Genomic DNA, 25,262 nt, shown 5'->3' on the forward strand with positions numbered 1-25,262 from the left:
CAATAAGAAGCCAAGGTAAGTCGCTAGCTAGCATTAAACTTATCTTATAAAAACCAATCAATCAATCAATCAATCAATCACTAGTTAACTACACATGGTTGATGATATTACTAGTTTATCTAGCATTTCCTGCATTGCATATAATCGATGCGGTGCGCATTCGTGGAAAAAGGACTGTCATTGCTCCAACGTGTACCTAACCATAAACACCAATGCCTTTCTTAAAATCAATACACAGAAGTATATATTTTTAAACCTGCATATTTAGCTTAAAGAAATCCAAGTTAGCAGGCAATATTGACCAGGTGAAATTGTGTCACTTCTCTTGTGTTCATTGCACGCAGAGTCAGGGTATATGCGATAATAATAAACGTTTTGTTTTCAAAATGATCGTTTCCGGATTCGACAATATTAATGACCAAAGGCTCGTATTTCTGTGTGTTATTATGTTATAGTTAAGTCTATGATTTGATATTTGATAGAGTAGTCTGACTGAGTGGTGGTAGGCAGCAGCAGGCTCTTAAGCATTCATTCAAACAGCACTTCCAAGCGTTTTGCCAGCAGCTCTTCACTGTGCTTCAAGCATTGAGCTGTTTATGACTTCAAGCCAATCAACCCCTGAGATTAGGCTGGTGTAACCGATGTGAAATGGCTAGCTAGTTAGCGGGGTGCTCGCTAATAGCGTTTCAAACGTCACTAGCTCTGAGACTCTCGCTCTGAGACTTGTTCCCTTTGCTCTGCATCGGTAACGCTGCTTTGAGGGTGGCTGTTATCGATGTGTTCCTAGTTCGAGCCCAGGTAGGGGCGAGGAGAGGAACGGAAGCTATACTGTTACACTGGCAATACTAAAGTGCCTATAAGAATAGTCAAAGGAATAGGAAATACAAATGGTATAGAGAGAAATAGTCCTATAAATACTATATTAAATACAACCTAAAACCACTTACCTTGGAATATTGAAATCTCATGTTAAAAGGAACCACCAGCTTTCATATGTTCTCATGTTCTGAGCAAGGAACTAAAACGTTAGCTTTTTTACATGGCACTTATTGCACTTTTACTTTCTTCTCCAACACTTTGTTACTGCATTATTTACACCAAATTGAAAATGTTTCATTATTTATTTGATTTTAAATGGATTTTTATTGTTCACTCAGTCTTGTTGTCATTGTAATTATTACAAATACATTTTAAAAATCGTCCAATTAATCGGTATCGGCTTTTTTTGGTCCTCCAATAATCAGTATCGGTATCGGCATTAAAAAATCATAATTGGTCAACCTCTAATCCTGACAGCACTTATCTTAGAAGCCCCATGAACATACAGTCATTTCTGTAACATTACTCCCGCTAAGTTGTTTGCTTGGTTGCTACAATACAGTGTTAAAAATAGGTTTCTCTACAGTGGCGATTTTAACATGTAAATCTTGGTGGGGGAAACTCCCCAATTTTTTTTAGATGCATGCCAGCAAAGCCACTACACAACACAACTAAACAATACATGTATTGCACTCTAATGGTGACAAATGGTCTACACAAACCTTGAGGACCTATATAAAGCTGTCCCAACAGCAGAGCTTTCTTTTGAACATCTTGGAGTTACAACCGCTACACCTGGCTATCAGCGGAGCCTTGTCTGGCAGCAAAACAGTTCATTCAGCCTCATATGCTGCCTTTACAAAAAACATAGCTGATATGGCTGACATGCTTAAACAAATGTGGTTTCTCCAGACCATTTCCGGAGACCTTCTCCCTTACCTCACCTCGCTCATCAACTCATCCCTGACCGCTGGCTACGTCCCTTCCGTCTTCAAGAGAGTGAGAGTTGCACCCCTTCTGAAAAAACCTACACTCGATCCCTCCGATGTCAACAATTACAGACCAGTATCCCTTCTTTCTTTTCTCTCCAAAACTCTTGAACGTGCCGTCCTTGGCCAGCTCTCCCGCCATCTCTCTCTGAATTACCTTCTTGATCCAAATCAGTCAGGTTTCAAGACTAGTCATTCAACTGAGACTGCTCTCCTCTGTATCACGGAGGCGCTCCGCACTGCTAAAGCTAACTCTCTCTCCTCTGCTCTCATCCTTCTAGATCTATCGGCTGCCTTCGATACTGTGAACCATCAGATCCTCCTCTCCACCCTCTCCGAGTTGGGCATCTCCGGCGCGGCCCACGCTTGGATTGCGTCCTACCTGACAGGCCGTTCCTACCAGGTGGCGTGGCGAGAATCTGTCTCCTCACCACGCGCTCTCACCACTGGTGTCCCCCAGGGCTCTGTTCTTGGCCCTCTCCTATTCTCGCTATACACCAAGTCACTTGGCTCTGTCATAACCTCACATGGTCTCTCCTATCATTGCTATGCAGACGACACACAATTAATCTTCTCCTTTCCCCCTTCTGATGACCAGGTGGCGAATCGCATCTCTGCATGTCTGGCAGACATATCAGTGTGGATGACGGATCACCACCTCAAGCTGAAACTCGGCAAGACAGAGCTGCTCTTCCTCCCGGGGAAGGACTGCCCGTTCCATGATCTCGCCATCACGGTTGACAACTCCATTGTGTCCTCCTCCCAGAGCGCCAAGAACCTTGGCGTGATCCTGGACAACACCCTGTCGTTCTCAACCAACATCAAGGCGGTGGCCCGTTCCTGTAGGTTCATGCTCTACAACATCCGCAGAGTACGACCCTGCCTCACACAGGAAGCGGCGCAGGTCCTAATCCAGGCACTTGTCATCTCCCGTCTGGATTACTGCAACTCGCTGTTGGCTGGGCTCCCTGCCTGTGCCATTAAACCCCTTCAACTCATCCAGAAGCCGCAGCCCGTCTGGTGTTCAACCTTCCCAAGTTCTCTCACGTCACCCCGCTCCTCCGTTCTCTCCACTGGCTTCCAGTTGAAGCTCGCATCCGCTACAAGACCATGGTGCTTGCCTACGTAGCTGTGAGGGGAACGGCACCTCAGTACCTCCAGGCTCTGATCAGGCCCTACACCCAAACAAGGGCACTGCGTTCATCCACCTCTGGCCTGCTCGCCTCCCTACCACTGAGGAAGTACAGCTCCCGCTCAGCCCAGTCAAAACTGTTCGCTGCTCTGGCCCCCCCAATGGTGGAACAAACTCCCTCACGACGCCAGGACAGCGGAGTCAATCACCACCTTCCGGAGACACCTGAAACCCCACCTCTTTAAGGAATACCTAGGATAGGATAAGTATTCCCTCTCCCCCCCCCCTTTAAGATTTAGATGCACTATTGTAAAGTGACTGTTCCACTGGATGTCATAAGGTGAATGCACCAATTTGTAAGTCGCTCTGGATAACAGCGTCTGCAAAATGACTTAAATGTAATGTAAATGTAAATGGTTTCTACTGACAATTGAGATGTTAAAAATATGGCATAAGGCATTGGGAGATGAAGGTATAGGCGACATGGGTTTAGGTATAAGTGCCGGGGGGTTTAGGTATAAGTGCCCACACAAAATAATTTGGGACGGTGAAGTTTGTGCGATCAGTTTTCTATCGCTCATTTGCACGTCATGTCAATGATATCATGTCATCGTGTGGGACAGTGGGTCAATTAACCTTGTCGGAGTGGGTGCCCTGATTCTAGTTTGTGAGCTAGGCAGGCTACTGCCTGGGAAGGTCTCCCACTCAGAAGTACGAGATGGGGAGGGGGGCAGGGGGGTAGGTTGACCTCAGGTCTCCCCACTGGAAGCCCGAGGTAGGGGGAGCGGAGGAATCTATCTTTGTACAGTACTAACTTTGTACAGTACTAGTGCAATTAGTAAAATAAGCCACACTGCGAAATGCTACCAAATAAACCACAATTCTTTCATAATACTGTTGCATTTGTTTCTGTTTTGTGAGAAATCATTAAATGATAATATAAAAACCAGTATCCCCGAGATTAAATGGTTTAGTCTTGGTTCACAGTGTTGAGGGATGGGTAATGTATTTGTTTCTATTTGTCTTTGTTACTTCTTTTTAAAATTTATGAGTCTTATTTTTGCATATATTTTTATATTTACAGTGGGGCAAAAAAGTTATTTGGTCAATAACAAAAGTTTATCTCAATACTTTGTTTTATACCCTTTTTTGGCAATGACCGAGGTCAAACGTTTTCTGTAAGTCTTCACAAGGTTTTCACACATTGTCGCTGGTATTTTGGCCCATTCCTCCATGCAGATCTCCTCTAGAGCAGTGTTGTTTTGGGGCAACACAGACTTTCAACTCCCTCCAAAGACTCCAGGACCTTGAAATGCATCTTACGAAGCCACTCCTTCGTGGCATCCCATGTTTCTTCCGCACGCCGGAACCAGTCATCTACCGCAGGAGCCTCGGTCTCACTCTGATGCCAAGGAGCCAGAACCGGCTGATACCCCAATACACACTGGAAGGGAGAAAGGTTAGTGGAGGAGTGGCAGAGCGAGTTCTGGGCCATCTCTGCCCAGTGCACAAATGCCGCCCACTCCCCCGGCCGGTCCTGGCAAAAAACCTTCAGAAACCTACCCACATCCTGGTTAACTCTTTCCACCTGGGGTGAAAACCTGAGGTAAGGCTGACCGAGACCCCCAGACGTTCCATGAACACCTTCCAGACCCTTGACGTAAACTGGGGACCCCGATCAGACACTCTATCCTCAGGCACCCCGTAGTGCCAGAAGACGTGTGTAAACAGGGCCTGTTTGTAGGGCCGTAGGGAGACCGGGCAAAGGGAGGACTTGACAGGACTTAGAAAAACAATCCACAATGACCACGATCGTGGTGTTACCCTGTGAACGTTGAAGATCGGTTAGGAATCCACCCAACAGGTGCGACCGCGGCCGTTGTGGAACGGATAAGGGTTGTAACTTACCTCTGGGCAGGTGTCTAGGAGCCTTGCACTGGGCAAAGACCGAGCAGGAGGAACCATAAACCCTCTTGTCCTTAGCTAAAATGGTTCACCAGTACTTCCCACTAAGACAGCGCACCGTCCAACCGATCCCAGGATGACCAGAGGAGGGTGATGTGAGGGCCCAATAGATCAGCCGGTCGCGGACAGCAGATGGAATGTACAGACGCCCAGCTGGAAACTGAGGGGGAGCGGGCTCTGCATGTGATGCCCGCTCAATGTCCACATCCAGCTCCCACACTAATGGCGCCACCAGGCAGGAGGATGGGAGTATGGGAGTGGGATCCATGGGCCGCTCCTCTGTGTCATACAGCCGGGACAATGTGTCTGCCTTAACGTTCTGGGAGCCTGGTCTGTAAGAAAGGGTGAAAACAAAACGGGTGAAGAACATGGCCCACCTTGCCTGGCGAGGATTCATTCTCCTCGACGCCTGGATGTACTCCAGATTGCGGTGGTCAAGCCACTGTCTCCACACCTTCAAGGCCTTGACGACAGTCAACAACTTCCGGTCCCCCACGTCATAGTTTTGCTATGAGAAGAAAGCACAGGGGCGGAGCTTCGGTGGCGTACCCAAGCGCTGAGAGAGAACAGCTCCTATCCCAGCCTCAGACGCATTCACCTCCACTATGAACGCCAAAGAGGAATCCGGATGAGCCAGCATGGGAGCCGAGGTAAACAGAGCTCTCAGGTGACTAAAAGCCCTGTCCGCCTCAGCTGACCACCGCAAGCGCACCGGGCCCTCCTTCAGCAGTGAGGTAATGGGAGCCGCTAACTGACCAAAACCTTTACCGTGGTGGGAGTTGGCAAATTACACACGGCTGCAATGCGGTCACTCTCCATCTCCACCCCTAAGGTGGAAATGCGATACCCTAGGAAGGAGACGGACTGTTGGAAGAACAGGCATTTCTCAGCCTTGCCGTACAGGTCATGATCCAACAGTCGACCAAGAACCTTGCGCACCAAGGACACATGCTCGGCTCGTGTAGCGGATTATATCAGAATGTCATCAATATATCAAATCAAATGTATTTATATAGCCCTTCTTACATCAGCTGATATCTCAAAGTGCTGTACAGAAATCCAGCCTAAAACCCCAAACAGCAAGCAATGCAGGTGTAGAAGCATGGTGGCTAGGAAAAACTCTCTAGAAAGGCCAAAACCTAGGAAGAAACCTAGAGAGAAAGCAGGCTATGAGGGGTGGCCTGTCCTCATCAGGCTGTGCAGGGTGGAGATTATAACAGAACATGGCCAAGATGTTCAAATGTTCGTAGATGACCAGCATGGTCAAATAATAATAATCACAGTAGTTGTCGATGGTGCAACACTTCAGCAACTCAGGAGTAAATGTCAGTTGGCTTTTCATAGCCCGATCATTAAGAGTATCTCTACCGCTCCTGCTGTCTCTAGAGAGTTGAAAACAGCAGGTCTGGGACAGGTAGCCCGTGCGGTGAACAGAGCTGCAGGCAGAACAGTGGAAACTGGAGCAGCAGCACGGCCAGGTGGACTGGGGACAGCAAGGAATCATCATGCCGGGTAGTCCTGAGGCATGGTCCTAGGGCTCAGGTCCTCCGAGAGAGAGAAAGAAAGAAAGAGAGAAAGAGAGAATTAGAGAGAGCACCAGCCGCTGTAATAAGGTTAGAGGCAGAGAATCCCAGTGGAGAGAGGGGAACCGGCCAGGCAGAGACAGCAAGGGTGGTTCGTTGCTCCAGAGCCTTTCCGTTCACCTTCACACTCCTGGGCCAGACCACACTCAATCATATGACCCACTGAAGAGGTGAGTCTTCAGTAAAGACTTAAAGGTTGAGACCGAGTCTGCGTCTCTCACATGGGTAGGCAGACCATTCCATAAAAATTTAGCTCTTTTGGAGAAAGCCCTGCCTCCAGCTGTTTGCTTAGAAATTCTAGGGACAATTAGGAGGCCTGCATCTTGTGACCGTAGCGTACGTGTTAGGTATGTACGACAGGACTAAATCGGGACCAAATTACCCTTGCCTAACGATTGCGTCTGAAGCTGGGCTTGCAGCACAGCTATCCTCACAGTAAGGCGATCGTTCTCCTGTATATTATGAGTACAGCGACTGCAATTAGAAGGCATCATTTAATGTTACTACTTAGCTTCGGCTGCTGCAAGTCCTGACGAACCATGTCCAGATAAAGCGTCCGGAGTGAAAAAGTTTTATGAAAAAAAGTTGAGTGAGGGAAAAACAAAATATAAACGGTAATTAAAAAGTAAAACCCTTAAGTTGTCAGGTAGCAAAGTAAGGTTGGCAACAAAAAGCACAGTAACACGTAAACAAGTCTGCAAGTTGTATATACACCACTACACTCTGCCCGTGCAGGTCCCTGAAAATCTCATCTGCAAAGGCTTGGAAGACTGATGGAGCATTCTGTCACGCCCTGGCCATAGAGAGGCTTTTTATTCTCTTTTGGTTAGAATGCCCACCCTAGTGTGACAGACGCGGTACATGGCAGTGCCGAGATGGTGAATCAAAGCTGTGTGCTCCTGGACCCGCTCCTCGACTCCGCTACCATAGGTACCTGCTTCTGCTGACTCCATAATGGGTGTGGTATTCTGTCAGGTATGCGTAAATGGCTGTAAGGGAGTCAGGTGCAGGAGAGCAGATATTGGGTAGCCAACGGAGACTTTTATTTAGGGAACCAAAAGCACACGGCAAAATAAACACGAAATAACAATTTGGGTTAACATAACCCAGCGCAACAGACTAACGTGCACATAACATGAAACAGAATTAACAATGCCACACAAAGACGGCCGAGCATCGCCCGAACAAGGGGAGGCATCGACTTCGGTAGAAGTCGTGACAAAGACAAAGTCCATATTATGGCAAGAGCAGCTCAAATAAGCAAAGACAAAAGACAGTCCACCATTACTTTAAAACATGAAGGTCAGTCAATCCGGAATATTTCAGTCGCGAAAACCATCAAGCGCTATAATGAAACTGCCTCTCAAAGAGGACTACCACAGGAAGGGAAGACCTCTGCTGCAGAGGATACGCTCATTAGAGTTACCCGCCTCAGATTGCAGCCCAAATAAATGATTCACAGAGTGCAAGTGACAGACACATCTCAACATCAACTGTTCAGAGGAGACTGCGTGAAACAGGCCTTCATGGTCAAATTGCTGGAAAAAAAACACTACTAAAAGACGCCAATAAGAAGAAGAGACTTGCTTGGGCCAAGAAACATGAACAATGGATATTAGACCGTTGGAAATCTGTTCTTTGCTCTGATGTGTCCAAATTTGAGATTTTTGGTTCCAACCGCTGTGTCTTTGTGCGACGCAGAGTAGGTAAACGGATGATCTCTGCATGTATGGTTCCCACCGTGAAGCATGGTGTGGGGGTGCTTGGTGTGGGGGTGTTTTGCTGGTGACACTGTCAGTGATTTATTTAGAATAAACTTAACCAGCATGGCTACCACAGCATTCCGCAGAGATAGACTATCCCATCTGGTTGGGACAATCATTTGTTTTTCAAGAGGACAATGACCAAACACACCTCCAGGCTTTGTAAGGGCTATTTGACCAAGAAGGAGACTGATGGAGTGCTGCGTCAGATGACCTGGCCTCCACAATCACCTGACCTCAACCCAATTGAGATGGTTTGGGATGTGTTGGACCGCGGAGTGAAGGAAAAGCAGCCAACAAGTACTCAGCATATGTGGGAACTCCTTCAAGACTGCTTGAAAAGCATTCCTCATGAAGTTGGTTGAAGAATGCCAAGAGTGTGCAAAGCTATCATCAAGGCAAAGGATGGCTACTTCGAAGAATCTAAAATATATAATATATATTGATTTGTTTAACACTTTTCTGGTTACTACATGATTTCACATGTGTTATTTCATAGTTTTGATGTCTTCACTATTATTCTACGCTGTAGAAAATAGAAAGAACTGGTACTGTAAATATTTTTTTTAGACCAGAGGAAAGAGTGCCTTCAACCGGCCCTCCAACACCACTTCCAGAGTCATGTCTTCCCTAGACATTCCTAGGCTCCAGGAAACACAAGTGCTCATGACGGGAGAGCTCTCCCTCGGTGTGGGCCCGGTGGCACAGTTCGGGTGCCCCAATCGCTCTCTCTCTCTGATAGCCTCCCCACGTCCCCATTGCTTTGTGAGTGCCTGCTAAATTTAGCCTATTGATGTAAGCTACATTCCATTGACAACAGACACAGAGACACACCCCCCAACAGATTGGCTTCAGTGGCTGGGAGTGTGAAGTTCAGGTTGGATCGAAACTACCTAGGTCGACCCCTGAGCCTCCTTGCCTTCCAGTCAAGGATCCAGTTTGTTTGAAAGACAAGACAGACAGGACACACACACAGGTATGGACAAGTCCCATCAAGGTGTGCAGTTGTGATTCCGAGGTATGGCAAAATAATAGTGTCAATGTTTTGTGCTTTGACGATTCACAACGAGTAACTCTGATTATGCTACTTTCTGATATATTCAGTCGTATTAACTTTGCATTAATCAATATCTCACATCCCTTACTAACAAACTTTTTAAAAAATGTACGAAAACTTAACAAGAAGCTACAAAATAAATACAACTGTTAGGTTCTACCACTCTGAAATAACGTTTCTATGTTTATGTTTTATTAAGAGCTGAGATTATGAACATTGTGTTCAATAACGTCTTTCAGGTTCTCATTATATTTCTCATGTTCCAAATGTTATTTTTAATTGTAAACAATTAAAACACTACAAATTATGTACATTTTAGTCATAACATTGAGAGTAAACATTTTGTACAACATGTCTGTAAACATGGAAAATGCAAATAGGAAAGGATATGAACATGTTAGGGAAACATTGAGAGCTGTAGTGAAAGTTGGGAAGTTGGCATTGTTTCTGTTTCATTTGCTTGCAAAGAAAAAAAATGTGCACAGTAAAAACATTTTTTACAGTTATGTTGTGATTTTTTAGGACTTCTGGATTTAGATTTAGGGTAACTAGGCTGTTATATTTGTCACAGATTATTTGTATTTTTTTCAAATGCCATTCGTGCCGAATTTTTATTTTTTATTTTGTCAAATGCCATCGTGCCGAATGATTTTTTTACATTTTTGTCAACCCTGGGACGCGATGTTCACCCCTCACCCAACACGGATGATTCACAACGCTGAATGCCATGTAATATAATATATAATATATGCCATTTAGCAGACGCTTTTATCCAAAGCGACTTACAGTCATGTGTGCATACATTCTATGTATGGGTGGTCCCGGGGATCGAACCCACTACCCTGGCGTTACAAGCGCCATGCTCTACCAACTGAGCTACAGAAGGACCACGTGGACCATGTGACACCTTAATGCACATCATCTAGCATTCGTTACAAGGTTATTTTCAAGTAAGTGTTGACTTTGCTCTTCAAGCGCAAACAAGGAATTACACCTGCCAATCTGAGTTATATGAGTGAGATGTAATGTTTTGTTTTGGGGTTGACAGAAACCCTGTCCTTGAATTAAATGCCATAATGCCAAGCTAATGCTATCATAAACCTGACATGAAGGCCATCATAATACTTTATGACTGTTTTCTCACAGGACATTAATGGAATATCATAATGCGGTCTAAACAGCACGCAGTAGTTATCCGCTAGGTCAACCAGTGTTGCATGGTCCATGTGAGCGTTACAACTTTACTTCAAACCCTCACTAACAGTAATCTTATTTTATTTATAGAAGTACAGTATGTTGGCTCTCTAATGTTCAGTTCATATCAACACCACAATTTGAAAAGATTTTCCGCTGGGGTAGAACAGAGAGTACATCCTGTGTCCTTTATGTGTTTCCAGTTCTCAGGGGAAAATCGTGTGCCACCCTTCCCAAAGCCAAAATGTCGCAATTCTGTACAATGCCAGCTGGAGAGAGGAAGGTGCATGCAGAGGCTATGTCTCGAGAGGTCCACTGTGCCAATTGTATGATCTGGGCCAGGGCTCAACGTCAGCCTCAACAGCAAAGAGAATCAAACTTCTTCTGGTGGAGGGCAGTCATTCATATCCGGGTTGAACATGTCAGGGCCGTTTCTCTAGCGGTTGCCATTTAAAGCTAATGGGGATGTTTTACTACCTATGGCAACAAATCCTTCTGTCGTTGTCCTTTTGAAACTGCTATTTTGGGGCGGGTGAGGTGGGGAGTTGTGCAGGGCAGAGACAACTGCGCGTAGCAATTTAGGGGACTGGGGGTTTGCGACAGCTGAAGTACATTCTGTCTGGGTATAGCTCATTGAAGCAGCATCATGTTCAGCCTTCAACAAGTAATAGGAACAATAACATCATACAAATTGAATTCAATAAGAAATAATACATACAAAATTGTCGGAGTTGAAAATTCACAAAATTCACCTAGACTTTCTAGAACCCGCAAATAGCAAGTAGCGTTAGCACTGTTGAGTGCAAATTAATTGAAATTCACAAGGCTGTGGTTGCATTGTCCAAAGAGCATACCTAAATCAACTCAACGCACAATTTTGTTTAATAACATACAATGAAGAATTAACTATTGCAGTATACTGTATATTGAGGCAACCAATTATTATTAAACACGTGCAACCTTTTATCATATTGTGATGCTTACTATACAGCTTGGTTTGAAGCTATGTTCATTTGATTTAGGCATGCTAATTGCTCAGCAGAAAGCGTCATTGATATTATCCCTTCAGATGATATCAGAATAATAAGGTTAATGAACCTTTCCTCTGATAAAAGGTCTCGCTGTAATCATAAATTATTAAAAATGCATGCTATGTACATGATGTCTTAGGGAGAGTGTCAGAAACAAAAAATATATAAAAAATAAATACTATATATAAAATACTATATATAAAATAATAAATAAATATATAAAAAATAAAAAATATATACTGTATATATTTGGGGAGACCATATATTTTGTGCAACAAAGACATAAAAATACAGTCTTGGGGGAATCTTGAAGGTCACGGTTGCTTTAATTTAGAGCAGTAGACTCATGAGATCACCATATATGACATCATTATACAGCTGGAAAACATCCGGTTTACAATGCACAATAACAAAATCCGACTGCCAATACTGCACTATTAGCTCATCCTAATATGGGTATACAGTATCTCAAAGGATGGCACAAATTGCAAAGAACCAATAGTGGCGGTTTTGGACAGATTTAAATTATGTTGTTATTTATGTCTGTAAACAGGAAGTTGCCCTACTGTGTTAGATGCTGAGTCCACCTTTAATGTAAAGTCAGTCATGGGCATCTACTGGAACTTGTTTGAATTATTTTTCTAGTGGACACCATGGACCTGGGGATAAAGGTTAGCACTCCCAAAGACATCATGCTGGAGGAGCTGTCACTGCAATCCAACAGAGGCTCTCGTCTTTTCAAAATGCGCCAGCGAAGATCAGAGAAATACACGTTTGAAAGTATCCAAAATGAGGCAAACGTGCAGCTGAGTGTAAGGACTTTTACATGTACATTTGTGTAATTCAGTAATCTAAACGCTCTTATCCCAAAGACCAACAATAAGTGGATGCAAATATGGAGACTTATACAACCACAAAATACAACACACCTCACAACTCACACTCACTACCAATATCATACATCTGGGTTATGCCACACCAGCCATCTTTGATAGACGGGTCAGATGGATAGTGTTGCGGGACGCTTGTTCCACCGCTGTGAGACTGGAGCAGAAAAAGCTGTGACAGGCAGGGTCTTGTTTATTATCTGTCCCCACCCCCTCGCCATTGTGTAACAAGCCGTCATATCAGGTTAGTCCACTAGGGACTTTTCATTGCATTATGTTAGTAATCAACATACACTCTATCCTGTGTTTGTGTTTATATAATTCTGTGTGATTATTTAGTTAGTTAGTAAATATTAGTAAAAATATGTGTATCGCTGAATCATCATTTTAGACTAGGGTTCGTGCAGATTTGAAGTCAACGTTGTTCAGAATGAGACTGATATGGGGTAATAATAATAACTAATGGATGACTGGTAGGATAACGATATATTCTGATATATTCTTGAGTTAATTCGGGAAACTGTAACTCATTAAACAAACTTTTTCTGTGGTGCTTGCTAATGTGTTAATTATTGCATGATACATTTAATCACGTCATTATTAAACATAGTTAATTGATTTGATAAAATAGCTGTCATCACATGAATGATAGTCATGTAACGACACTACACACAATATCCCACAATGTCAAAGTTGAATTATGTTTTTAGACATTTTTACAAATTAATAAAAAATAAAAAGGTGAAATGTCTTGAGTCAATAATTATTCATCCCCTTCATTATGGCAAGCCTAAATAAGTTTAGCAGTAATGTTTTGCTTAACAAGTCATAATAAGTTGCCTGGACTCACTCTCTGTGTAATAATAGTGTTTAACATGACTTTTGAATGACTACCTCATCTCCTCATTTCTGTTCCCTACACATACATTATCTGTAAGGTCTCTCAGTCGAGCAGTGAATTTCAACCACAGATTCAACCACAAAGACCAGGGAAGTTTTCCAATGCTTGGCACCATTGGCAGTTTTGCACGCCCAATTTTTCAGTTTTTGATTTGTTTAAAAAGTTTGAAATATCCAATAAATGTCGTTCCACTTCATGATTGTGTCCCACTTGTTGTTGATTCTTCACAAAAAAATACAGTTTTATATCTTTATGTTTGAAGCCTGAAATGTGGCAAAAGGTCGCAAAGTTCAAGGGGGCCGAATACTTTCGCAAGGCACTGTATTTCTGAATTTAATTTACAATGAATGTGCCAAAAACTTCTACAACCATATTTGAACTTTGTCATTATAGGATAGTGTGTGTAGATGTGTGAGAAAAAAATATATTTAATCAACTTTGAATTCAGGCTATAACATAACAAAATGTGGACTAAGTCAAAGGTATGAATACTTTTTGAATTGTACATTGGTTAGATGCCAGTCCACAGGGGGTATACTGTAGCACTGCTAAATGACAAAAATGATTTGTTACATGTAAATATTTAGTATTGTGATTGTGTATCAACTATGGGGGGGGGGGGTCTGGTTGCAAATGGCTGTTTTTACTTTTGGCAACTGTTCAAATTGAGCAACATTGCACATAAAGTGCCATGTTCTCAACATTGCACATCAATTCTCAACATTGCAAACAAACATGCATTAGTTGCTATTTCAAGTTTTTTTTGATGGGCATTTTGGTGGTAGCTGATCCTGCTTTGATGTTATGCCCAAGCTTTAGCTCAGTGTGCTAAGTTAACATGGTCGTAAAACCTGTGATCGATCTACCCATTTACCTAGTGGGTCTCATTTACTCAAAGTGAACAATTCATTGCAGCTAATCCCCAAATGAATAAATGAGATAGGTTCAGAACTGAGCAAAAGGCTTTGCTGATAACAAAATACTTTCCATTTTTTTCCAGAGGGATCTGCTAGCTGAGAATGTAGACAGTGCCGAAAACAAAGAGGGATCAAAAACACTTCCTTACACACCCGCCCCAGGAAACCCTTCAAATCCAGAAAGCATTGCACCAGGTATGTAGCTACCACATCAATATTCAAAATCTATGAATGCTTATAAGGCGGAATAATATAGTTTAAGGGGATAATAAGGGCTTATTAAAATATCTTTATTTCATTACTACGTAGTGTTAAGCATGAGTAACGCTTCACTTGAAGGGATCCTACATAAGGACTTCATAACACATTCATAACTAATGCATACTGCATTCATAAGTAAATGTCGCTTTTCAACAACTAGAAATTGATATATATGCTATTTCTTGCAATTGTTGACATGAACATTTATGAACTGCTTATGTACTGCTTATGAAGGGGTTGTGAATGCATTTTTAAGGCCCTATTTAGATGTTCATGTTACCTCTAAGGACCAGTCTAATTCCCCATAGTGACTCAGCAGACCTCTGGCCTTTAAGCAGGATACATGAGAAGCATTTCCTTTCCCTGCATTAAATTGTCAGCAGGAGATACAAACAGAACACTCTTGTAGAATCTGATGTGACCAAGCATGGTGTCAACCCATATCAACTGGACCAACCCACTTTTCACACAAAGGATGAACGCACACTTATGGTGTGCACTATTTTAAGACATGAGCTAATGATGGACCAAATTGTCTCAATCTGCCAGTGTTGCGTCTACATCACCGTTTTCACTGCTCTAGTTTATACTGTTATTAGCTTATAGTGGCTATTTATAAAACTGCACCGCCACAGTCATTTTGACACCTATTTTGTTTTACAAGCAATAAAAAACAGGTAATACTAAACAAAAATGTTTTTAAAAAATGGTGTTATGTCTTGATGAAATTAGCATGGAGGAACAGGTGGGAACAACGGAATGACTAAAGTGTCGTGTTTGTTACCTTGCTCTGTCTACATCAGGGATCATCAACTAGATTCAGCAGTGAGCTGATTTTTTTTCCTGGAGCGGATGGTCGAGGGGCCGGAACAGAATTACAAATCATTTGTGGACTGCAAATTGACTGCACGAACCCCAAACAGATATAATGTTTGACTAAAACATAATCCTTCCAGCCTTGCTTACATTTGTATATGATCCCGTGCCTCTCTATAATGCTTGGGAATACTTGGGAACAGATTTCTAAAATTACAATCACTTGGAGCTGATTTCCTGGTGTTTGTACAGTCTTTTATGTCCAGCAATGAAAATTCAACACAAAAAAACTTGATTTTGCATTCACTCTTGTATCTCTACATCTGATTTCCAGGGTGGCCACACCGTTTGGTGGTTTCGACAAAGCCCCCCAGAGCAGTGGGATCACGTTCAAGCTCCCCGAGATCGACCTGAACCTCCCCAACTACTCTGAGCTCCAGGACCCAGGGGTGAAACGGCCCACGTTCAACAGGGTCGCCCAGGGATGGATAACCGACGGCATCCCACTGATCCTGCCCATCGTGCCTCTGGAACCTATGCCCATCCCTGAGTCCGATGACCTCTAGATGACCTTTAAATGACCCATAAATTCCTGGAAAGACAAGAGAGCACCGGTCCAACAAGATCCACTGCTGGTACCTCTAACTTTACAGCCTGATCTGTGATATAGGGGTCGGAGCTGAAGCCTAAATCATGATTATTGAATATGTGCAACCGACGACGAACTGATGGTTTCAAATAGGGGTTCCCTGCTGTGCTGTTTCAATTCTGTGCCATTTGCATGAGTAATGCTACTGATGGTTAGTTTTGCATTGTCTATTCAGAGAATAACATGTCAATAAATAGCACACATGGCAGAAATGTTATTGAAATGTCTAAGAGGAAAAATATGAGTAATACATTGAAACTTCAATACATCTTTTGGCTTATATTGGATATCAGATACAAAAGTATCTTTGTCTTTAATTATGTAGACATGTTGCCTATTAATCTTTTAGAATGGGCTTATCGATGTGCAAATAAAAATGTATATCTCTTTTCATGACATTGTATACATAATTGGCTTATGTAAATCAATGTGTGGTTTGGATATGTGGAACAAATGAACTTGTTATGTACAGTACTTTGACTTGAAACACACAATTCCTGCAAATGAAAAGAAAAGTAAGTGGGCTACAGTGTACATGCTATTTGTTAATTAGTAACAATACATCATTCATTATGAAAGTATTGCTTAAGCAACGTCAAAAAACAATACCGAGTTACAGTATGCTAACATTAAAGAACCAACACATATCAAATTGAGTCAGAAAATAGTTTCACTGACTTCGTACCAATTCCCTGAATTCAATTTTTTTTTTAAAGATAGGACAATTCTTAGTTAGTTCAGGGTACTACCCAGGAACTGTATGACCAACTACAGACCAACAACCATACACCAACAACAGTTGATGAGGGGTTAAAGGGTGTGTGTGTTTTATACACACACACACACACACACACACACACACACACACACACACACACACACACACACACACACACACACACACACACACACACACACACACACACACACACACACACACACACACACACACACACACACACACACACACACACACACACACACACTCAGGTATTAAGGTAAGACCCAGATGCAGACAATGTCGAATTAACAATGGTTTAATAATGGGGCAAAGGTACAGGTCGGCAGGCAGGCTCACGGGCAGGCAGAGTGGTCAAGCAGGCGGGCTCAGAGTCAGGACAGGCAATAGTCAAAACCAGGAGGCCAAGAAAAAGAGAGACTGGAAAAAGCAGGCGCTGAGACACAAAAACGCTGGTTGACTTGACAAACAAGAAGAACTGGCAACAGACAAACAGAGGACACAGGTATAAATATGCAGGCGATAATGGGGAAGATGGGTGACACCAGGAGAGTTGGATTGGGTTGAATTGGCAAATAGCTTTATCCATAGCAATGTTGTTAGCATTAACTGCAGAAGGTCATTTTCCATTGCATTTTCAACTCCACCAATAGTTTTGTCACAAACTGTTGCATTAAATAGCAAATGTGCCTCCTCTGGTCTTGGCACCTGTGCTCTAGCCAACAGCTCGCATATGCGGTGTGGGTATGCTGTGCAGGCTGGCTAGTCTACATGATGAGATTATTATGGATAAGAGTGAGTATATTTTGATTTGTCAAGTGGCAGTCAAGCATCGATCATCATGTCACCAGAATAAGACCTTCAATATTTATTGGAAAGCAGCATCAAGCTCATCACTGTGCACTTTCACCATCCTATGAAGTTCATCATAATTTATTTAATCTGTAGCCTAATAATCTGTGTAGCATCCCAAGTCGTAGTGTGAGGCCCAGACTCATTATCATTGTGTGATTTTCGTATGATTGTTATTATATCAAAATGTACGCATTAAAGGCGTTTCCACCAACATTTTACCGACACAAAAAGATCCCACCATGTTGAACAACCAAATGATCTGTCAGCACTTATAAAATTACACCGAGACTTCCTGTTTCCATCACAGCTGTTGTAATTTGTTCTTATGCGATATGACTTTACTACCATAAAAACTGTGGATGGAAACGTGGTTATTGTGGCAATTCCTTCATGGGTTTTTCTTCTCAAAAGGAGTCCATGGAATCAGCTGTTTCAGTAGGTCATGTCAGCATATTGCTAATATTAGCATCCCATTGGATTCCATTCATTCGTTTAGCTATACCCAGAAAAATATTGAACATTGATTGTATTTCATGATGGTATGATATCACTACAGCTGCCGTAGATCTCATTTAATAAGAAATACTTTCGACCACAAATCATTACTTGAAACGATCAAAAGTTGGACAAGAGCTCCTCTCCCTTGCCTCCCAAGGCTGAACAAGAAGCTTATAAATGAGGGGAAAATGCACATAAAGAGAGTTACAAAATTTGGGCTAGAAATCGTTTTAAACATTTCAAACATTGATTTCAATTTGAGAGCCTGTCAAATATAATTATAATCTGCCACGATTCAAGATCTAATGGGAAGGAAGACATGTTCTCGATCAGTGGTCCTGCACAGTGCATTTTTGTGGGAAATTAGCATAGGCCTACTAGTCACAACAAATGCAACGGTGCTTCCGGAGTTGTGGATAGCAGACTGAAATATAGGCCATGGGCCTGCATATGCCATTTTATTCAATTTAATTGTATTGTTTAGGAGTGCTGGAGGTTGGTCTACTCTATTGACTGGTCAACACAGGATTGAATCCCCAATATGGAAGTTTCTGAACTGTACTTCCCCTCTGTCTCTCTCGCTCTAATTTCTCAACTAAAGCAGCAACAACAACAAAAATAACACTGCAAAAAAATAATTATCCTTTTAAAAAAATGTAATTTTTTTGTTTTTGTGACAATCGATAGAGTTGAGAACTAAAGCTAAATAATACATGTTGTGTTCACTACGTCATCACGCACTGATTTTTATCCTCAACAAGTCAGTTTGGTGGAAATACACCACTGGTGGGAACATTTTAGAATATTAGCATGAAAATCTGTTGCCAATTTGATGAAAACCTAGACACTAAGCATGTTTTCATCCACAGTTTTTATGAAAATGAAGTCATATCTTATTTAAAAAAATAATAATGACAGCTTTGACAAAAACAGGAAGTTTTTGCTCGTTAGACATAGGATATTTTTGTGTAGGTACAATTAATTATGCTGGAAATGGCGGTGGAAACGTCTTTATGGGTAAATATTGGTATAATAACCATCATATATAAAAGTACATTTGGAGTCATGATGATATGGTGTGTGGTCCTCCCACTACCACTTGGGAAACCATGCTGTTCATTAGGCTACAGATTAAATCAAATGTGACGAACTTCACAGGAAAGTGCACGTGATGAGTGTGATCCTGCTATCCAATAAAATAGGGTCTTATTCTGGTGACATTATGATCGATGCTTGACTGCCATTTGACAAATAAAATATTCTCGATTTTTTCCATAATAATCTGATCATGTAGACTAGCCATCCCGCATAGTCTACCTGCACTGTATTTGTAAATTGTTGGCTAGAGCGCAAGTGCCAAGCCCAGAGTAGACGCATTTGCTATTTTATGCAACAGTTTTGTGACAAAACTATCTGTAGAGTTGAAAATGTGATGGAAGCACATTGAACTTTTATCAACAAGTGTGCATATTATTTATGCGTATTTTAGAATATTCGTATGCAAATATGTCTCCGATTGGATGGATACCGAGCTATAGACATGGACTTTATTTCCCCCTGAATGTTTTTATTTCGAGGAAAATGGTCTTTAGATAATTGTATTTCATAATTGCAAACATCAAAGCTTAATATAGAAATCTACAATTACAACGTTACATGCTGCAGTCAGCCTGATAGCGAAACAGTGTTTTTGAGAGTCATGTGAGTTCTATTCTCACCTCAAATGGGACAAACCAAACGCCGAATACTTTTGTCTGCTCTGCGAGACAAGCGAGTTGCCATCAAATGCACTCACGCGGCCAAGATATCTCTTTGTGAATTGCAGTAGGCTACTGTACACTCGGGGCGGATTTTGACCTCGCTACTCTCGAAGCATCACTAATCTGCGGATGACATTCATGCATAGACCACTACTGGATTTATTTCCAGAAATTATTTCCGCTATTGAACCGAAAACGTAAAAACAGCAAGGACATTATCAGGCTAGAATAAGACAATAGACAAAACGTATTCGGGTATGACGGTTAAAATGCCGGTTGGCATTGTATCACTGCACTGGCGTTGCAATTTATTGTAGCTATGCAGACCTTAATACTGCATTTGCTCACAGATTCCATCCACCAGTACTGCCGGACATTATCCACGAGCGAGTCCGGGTAGTCTATTGCAGTAATTTTGTAGGTGACACAACTTGTGGGAATCTAATGTTGACAGCCTAGCTGTTTTGGAAGATATTTTATATCGGCCAAATATTATCCACGAGATACAGTGAGTATTGCATGTGTGTTATAACATTTTTATTTAACGGGTATGTTTTTCTTTGATGCCGTGATGCGAGTTGCGGTAAATAACCCCGTTCCCCCATAACACGCATGCGTCCTAACAGGTGTAAATTGCACGATATGCAATGGCATCTGAAGTAGCACTATGCATGGTAGAAAATACCCCTCATGTTCGTGTAAACCCCTCGCTATTTAGAATAATACAGTGGATGGCGAATTATAGGCTAAATGAAATCATATGAAGTTTTAGGTTATAATTATAGGGCTATGATACGGATATTTTTCTATTTGAAGAATACACCACATGTGCAGATAATTAAATGTAATCATATTTGTTAATGTCTGCTTGTGATTATTCAGGTTTATATGTATATCACTTTTTGGTCACAACGTGGACTGGATACAATTGCCTGGATACCAGGTTTGGGCTAAATTCGAATTGAAGGCAGTGTATACAGTAAACATTTTGTACATGTTGTAAATATGTGGTTGTTTCAAGCAAAAACATCTCACTTGCAAATAGTAGAAGTAATGACAAACATGGGTCAGCTACAGGTGCAGTCAGATATTATGCTGAAGTTCGTGATGGCAATCAGAATGTGAAAGGATAGTTCACCGAAAACACATCTCATTTCATGCATAACATAAATGAATGTATCGGTAGGTGGGATGTTCTGTCATGTTGCTTATTCTTATCCAAACCATTCAGATCTGCCTAACAGGTTGTTTCTGGACAAGACTATAGCTTTTTAAAACCAAGCAGCATCCCTATCCAGAAACAAACATCATCTAGCCCCTACATCTAGGTAGTTATGAGGCAATGTGGCTAGAATTCCACCCACTAATCAGATGGAAAGATGGAGCTATTGCTTCTGGCTCTTGTGTGATCTCTGAAGTAGGTTTCTAGAGCACTTTGGGTTGGGATGTACTTGTCTTAATACAGGGCTTCTTGTTTAACACATTACTATTATTAGGAGGTATTGGTTGCATCCCAAATGGCACCCTAATCCCCATATGGTGCCCTATGGGTCCTGGTAAAAAGTCGAGCACTTCAAAGGGAATAGGGTGCCATTTGGGACACAGATACAGTATTAATGGGAGTTACACTACTTCCTGCTCATAGTTTCCATGGCTCATCTGAGATCTGACTACAGTTGAAGTCGGAGGTTTACATACACTTTGTTATGCTGGTGAATGAGGACCCAAAAGCGTCTTACTGAAAACAGAGTCTTTATTCCAGTATATGGCAAAAGTAATAATCCTGGAAAAATCAAGAAGAAAACAAAACAGGAAAAAACTTAAATCCACTCGTAGTAACGAGGACAGACTGGAGACTCGACCATTGACTGCAGGTTGCTTCGGGAAGGCACCGACCGTAGCAGACTAAGACACCTGCTCACACGCAGCATCTGAAGGAGACAAAACACGACAGGGCGAGACAAGGACACAGCACAGCGAACATCATACAAGGATCCGACAAGGACAGAAGCGGAAAACAAGGGGAGAAATAGGGTCTCTAATCAGAGGGCAAAATAGGGGACAGGTGTGAAAAGAGTAAATGAGTGAGTTAGGAGAATGAGGAACAGCTGGGAGCAGGAACGGAACGATAGAGAGAAGAGAGAGAGGGATAGAAAAAGGGAACGAACCTAATAAGACCAGCAGGGGGAAACGAACAGAAGGGAAAGCACAAGGACAAGACAATATATGACAAAACATGACAGTACCCCCCCACTCACCGAGCGCCTCCTGGCGCACTCGAGGAGGAATCCTGGCGGCAACGGAGGAAATCATCAATCAGCGAACGGTCCAGCACGTCCCGAGATGGAACCCAACTCCTCTCCTCAGGACCGTAACCCTCCCAATCCACTAAGTACTGGTGACCACGTCCCCGAGAACGCATGTCCATGATCCTACGTACCTTGTAAATAGGTGCGCCCTCGAAAAGGACGGGGGGAAGACGAACGGGGGCGCGAAGAAAGGGCTTGACACAGGAGACATGGAAGACAGGATGGACGCGACGAAGATGTCGCACAGCGACAGGACTGACGACCTGGGAGACACGGAACGGACCAATGAACCGCGGAGTCAACTTACGAGAAGCTGTCGTAAGGGGAAGGTTACGAGTGGAAAGCCACACTCTCTGGCCGCGACAATACCTAGGACTCTTAATCCTACGTTTATTGGCGGCTCTCACAGTCTGCGCCCTGTAACGGCAAAGTGCAGACCTCACCCTCCTCCAGGTGCGCTCACAACGTTGGACAAACGCCTGAGCGGAGGGAACGCTGGACTCGGCGAGCTGGGACGAGAACAGAGGAGGCTGGTAACCCAGACTACTCTGAAACGGAGATAGCCCGGTAGCAGACGAAGGAAGCGAGTTGTGAGCGTATTCTGCCCAGGGGAGCTGTTCTGCCCAAGACGCAGGGTTTCTAAAAGAAAGGCTGCGTAATATGCGACCAATCGTCTGATTGGCCCTTTCTGCTTGACCGTTAGACTGGGGATGAAAACTGGAAGAGAGACTGACGGAAGCACCAATCAAACGACAGAACTCCCTCCAAAACTGTGACGTGAATTGCGGACCTCTGTCTGAAACGGCGTCTAACGGGAGGCCATGAATTCTGAACACATTCTCAATGATGATTTGTCCGTCTCCTTAGCGGAAGGAAGCTTAGCGAGGGAATGAAATGTGCCGCCTTAGAGAACCTATCGACAACCGTAAGAATCACAGTCTTCCCCGCAGACGAAGGCAGACCGGTAATGAAGTCTAAGGCGATGTGAGACCATGGTCGAGAAGGAATGGGAAGCGGTCTGAGACGACCGGCAGGAGGAGAGTTACCTGACTTAGTCTGCGCGCAGTCCGAACAAGCAGCCACGAAACGGCGCGTGTCACGCTCCTGAGTAGGCTACCAAAACCGCTGGCGAATAGAAGCAAGTGTACCTCGAACGCCGGGATGGCCAGCTAACTTGGCAGAGTGAGCCCACTGAAGAACAGCCAGACAAGTAGAAACAGGAACGAAAAGAAGGTTACTAGGACAAGCGTGCGGCGACGCAGTGTGAGTGAGTGCTTGCTTAACCTGTCTCTCAATTCCCCAGACAGTCAACCCGACAACACGCCCATAAGGAAGAATCCCCTCGGGATCGGTAGAAGCCACAGAAGAACTAAAGAGACGGGATAAGGCATCAGGCTTGGTGTTCTTATTACCCGGACGATAAGAAATCACAAACTCGAAACGAGCGAAAAACAATGCCTAACGAGCTTGACGTGCATTAAGTCGTTTGGCAGAACGGATGTACTCAAGGTTCTTATGGTCAGTCCAAACGACAAAAGGAACGGTCGCCCCCTCCAACCACTGTCGCCATTCGCCTAGGGCTAAGCGGATGGCGAGCAGTTCGCGGTTACCCACATCATAGTTGCGTTCCGATGGCGACAGGCGATGAGAAAAATAAGCGCAAGGATGGACCTTATCGTCAGACTGGAAGCGCTGGGATAGAATGGCTCCCACGCCCACCTCTGAAGCGTCAACCTCGACAATGAATTGTTTAGTGACGTCAGGAGTAACAAGGATAGGAGCGGACGTAAAACGCTTCTTAAGGAGATCAAAAGCTCCCTGGGCGGAACCGGACCACTTAAAGCACGTCTTGACAGAAGTAAGAGCTGTGAGAGGGGCAGCAACTTGACCGAAATTACGAATGAAACGCCGATAGAAATTAGCGAAACCTAGAAAGCGCTGCAACTCGACACGTGACCTTGGAACGGGCCAATCACTGACAGCCTGGACCTTAGCGGGATCCATCTGAATGCCTTCAGCGGAAATAACAGAACCGAGAAATGTGACAGAGGAGACATGAAAGGCGCACTTCTCAGCCTTCACGTAGAGACAATTCTCTAAAAGGCGTTGGAGTACACGTCGAACGTGCTGAACATGAATCTCGAGTGACGGTGAAAAAAATCAGGATATCGTCAAGGTAGACAAAAACAAAGATGTTCAGCATGTCTCTCAGTACATCATTAAATAATGCCTGAAAAACAGCTGGAGCATTAGCGAGACCAAACGGCAGAACCCGGTACTCAAAATGCCCTAACGGAGTGCTAAACGCCGTTTTCCACTCGTCCCCCTCTCTGATGCGCACGAGATGGTAAGCATTAAGAAGGTCCAACTTAGTAAAGAACCTGGCTCCCTGCAGAATCTCGAAGGCTGATGACATAAGGGGAAGCGGATAACGATTCTTAACCGTTATGTCATTCAGCCCTCGATAATCCACGCAGGGGCGCAGAGTACTGTCCTTCTTCTTAACAAAAAAAACCCCCGCTCCGGCAGGAGAGGAAGAAGGCACTACGGTGCCGGCGTCAAGAGAAACAGACAAATAATCCTCGAGAGCCTTACGTTCGGGAGCCGACAGAGAGTATAGTCTACCCCGAGGGGGAGTGGTCCCCGGAAGGAGATCAATACTACAATCATACGACCGGTGAGGAGGAAGGGAGTTGGCTCTGGACCGACTGAAGACCGTGCGCAGATCATGATATTCCTCCGGCACTCCTGTCAAATCACCAGGTTCCTCCTGAGAAGAGGGGACAGTAGAAACAGGAGGGATAGCAGACATTAAACACTTCACATGACAAGAAACGTTCCAGGATAGGATAGAATTACTAGACCAATTAATAGAAGGATTATGACATACTAGCCAGGGATGACCCAAAACAACAGGTGTAAAAGGTGAACGAAAAATCAAAAAGGAAATGGTCTCACTGTGGTTACCAGATACTGTGAGGGTTAAAGGTAGTGTCTCATATCTGATACTGGGGAGAAGGCTACCATCTAAGGCGAACATGGGCGTGGGCTTCCCTAACTGTCTGAGAGGAATGTCATGTTTCCGAGCCCATGCTTCGTCCATAAAACAACCCTCAGCCCCAGAGTCTATCAAGGCA

At 43.4% G+C, this 25,262-nt stretch overlaps 1 protein-coding gene and 1 pseudogene across 1 annotated transcript in view; both read left to right on the top strand.

Annotated features, from left to right (window-relative positions):
* The first annotated feature begins 9,095 nt into the window (after positions 1 to 9,095).
* Positions 9,096 to 16,360, top strand: LOC124001184 (annotated as a pseudogene).
* A 3,470-nt stretch (positions 16,361 to 19,830) lies between these two features.
* LOC124001838 (inactive ubiquitin carboxyl-terminal hydrolase 53-like) overlaps positions 19,831 to 25,262 on the top strand; it is a 62,582-nt gene continuing 57,150 nt past the window's right edge. Inside the window, exon 1 of the mRNA XM_046308958.1 lies at positions 19,831 to 20,324. The gene's annotated coding sequence lies outside the window, so the exon portion shown is untranslated. The remainder of the gene's footprint in view (positions 20,325 to 25,262) is intronic.

The sequence above is a fragment of the Oncorhynchus gorbuscha genome, linkage group LG17, assembly GCF_021184085.1.
Source record: "Oncorhynchus gorbuscha isolate QuinsamMale2020 ecotype Even-year linkage group LG17, OgorEven_v1.0, whole genome shotgun sequence".
NCBI classification, from domain to species: domain Eukaryota; kingdom Metazoa; phylum Chordata; class Actinopteri; order Salmoniformes; family Salmonidae; genus Oncorhynchus; species Oncorhynchus gorbuscha.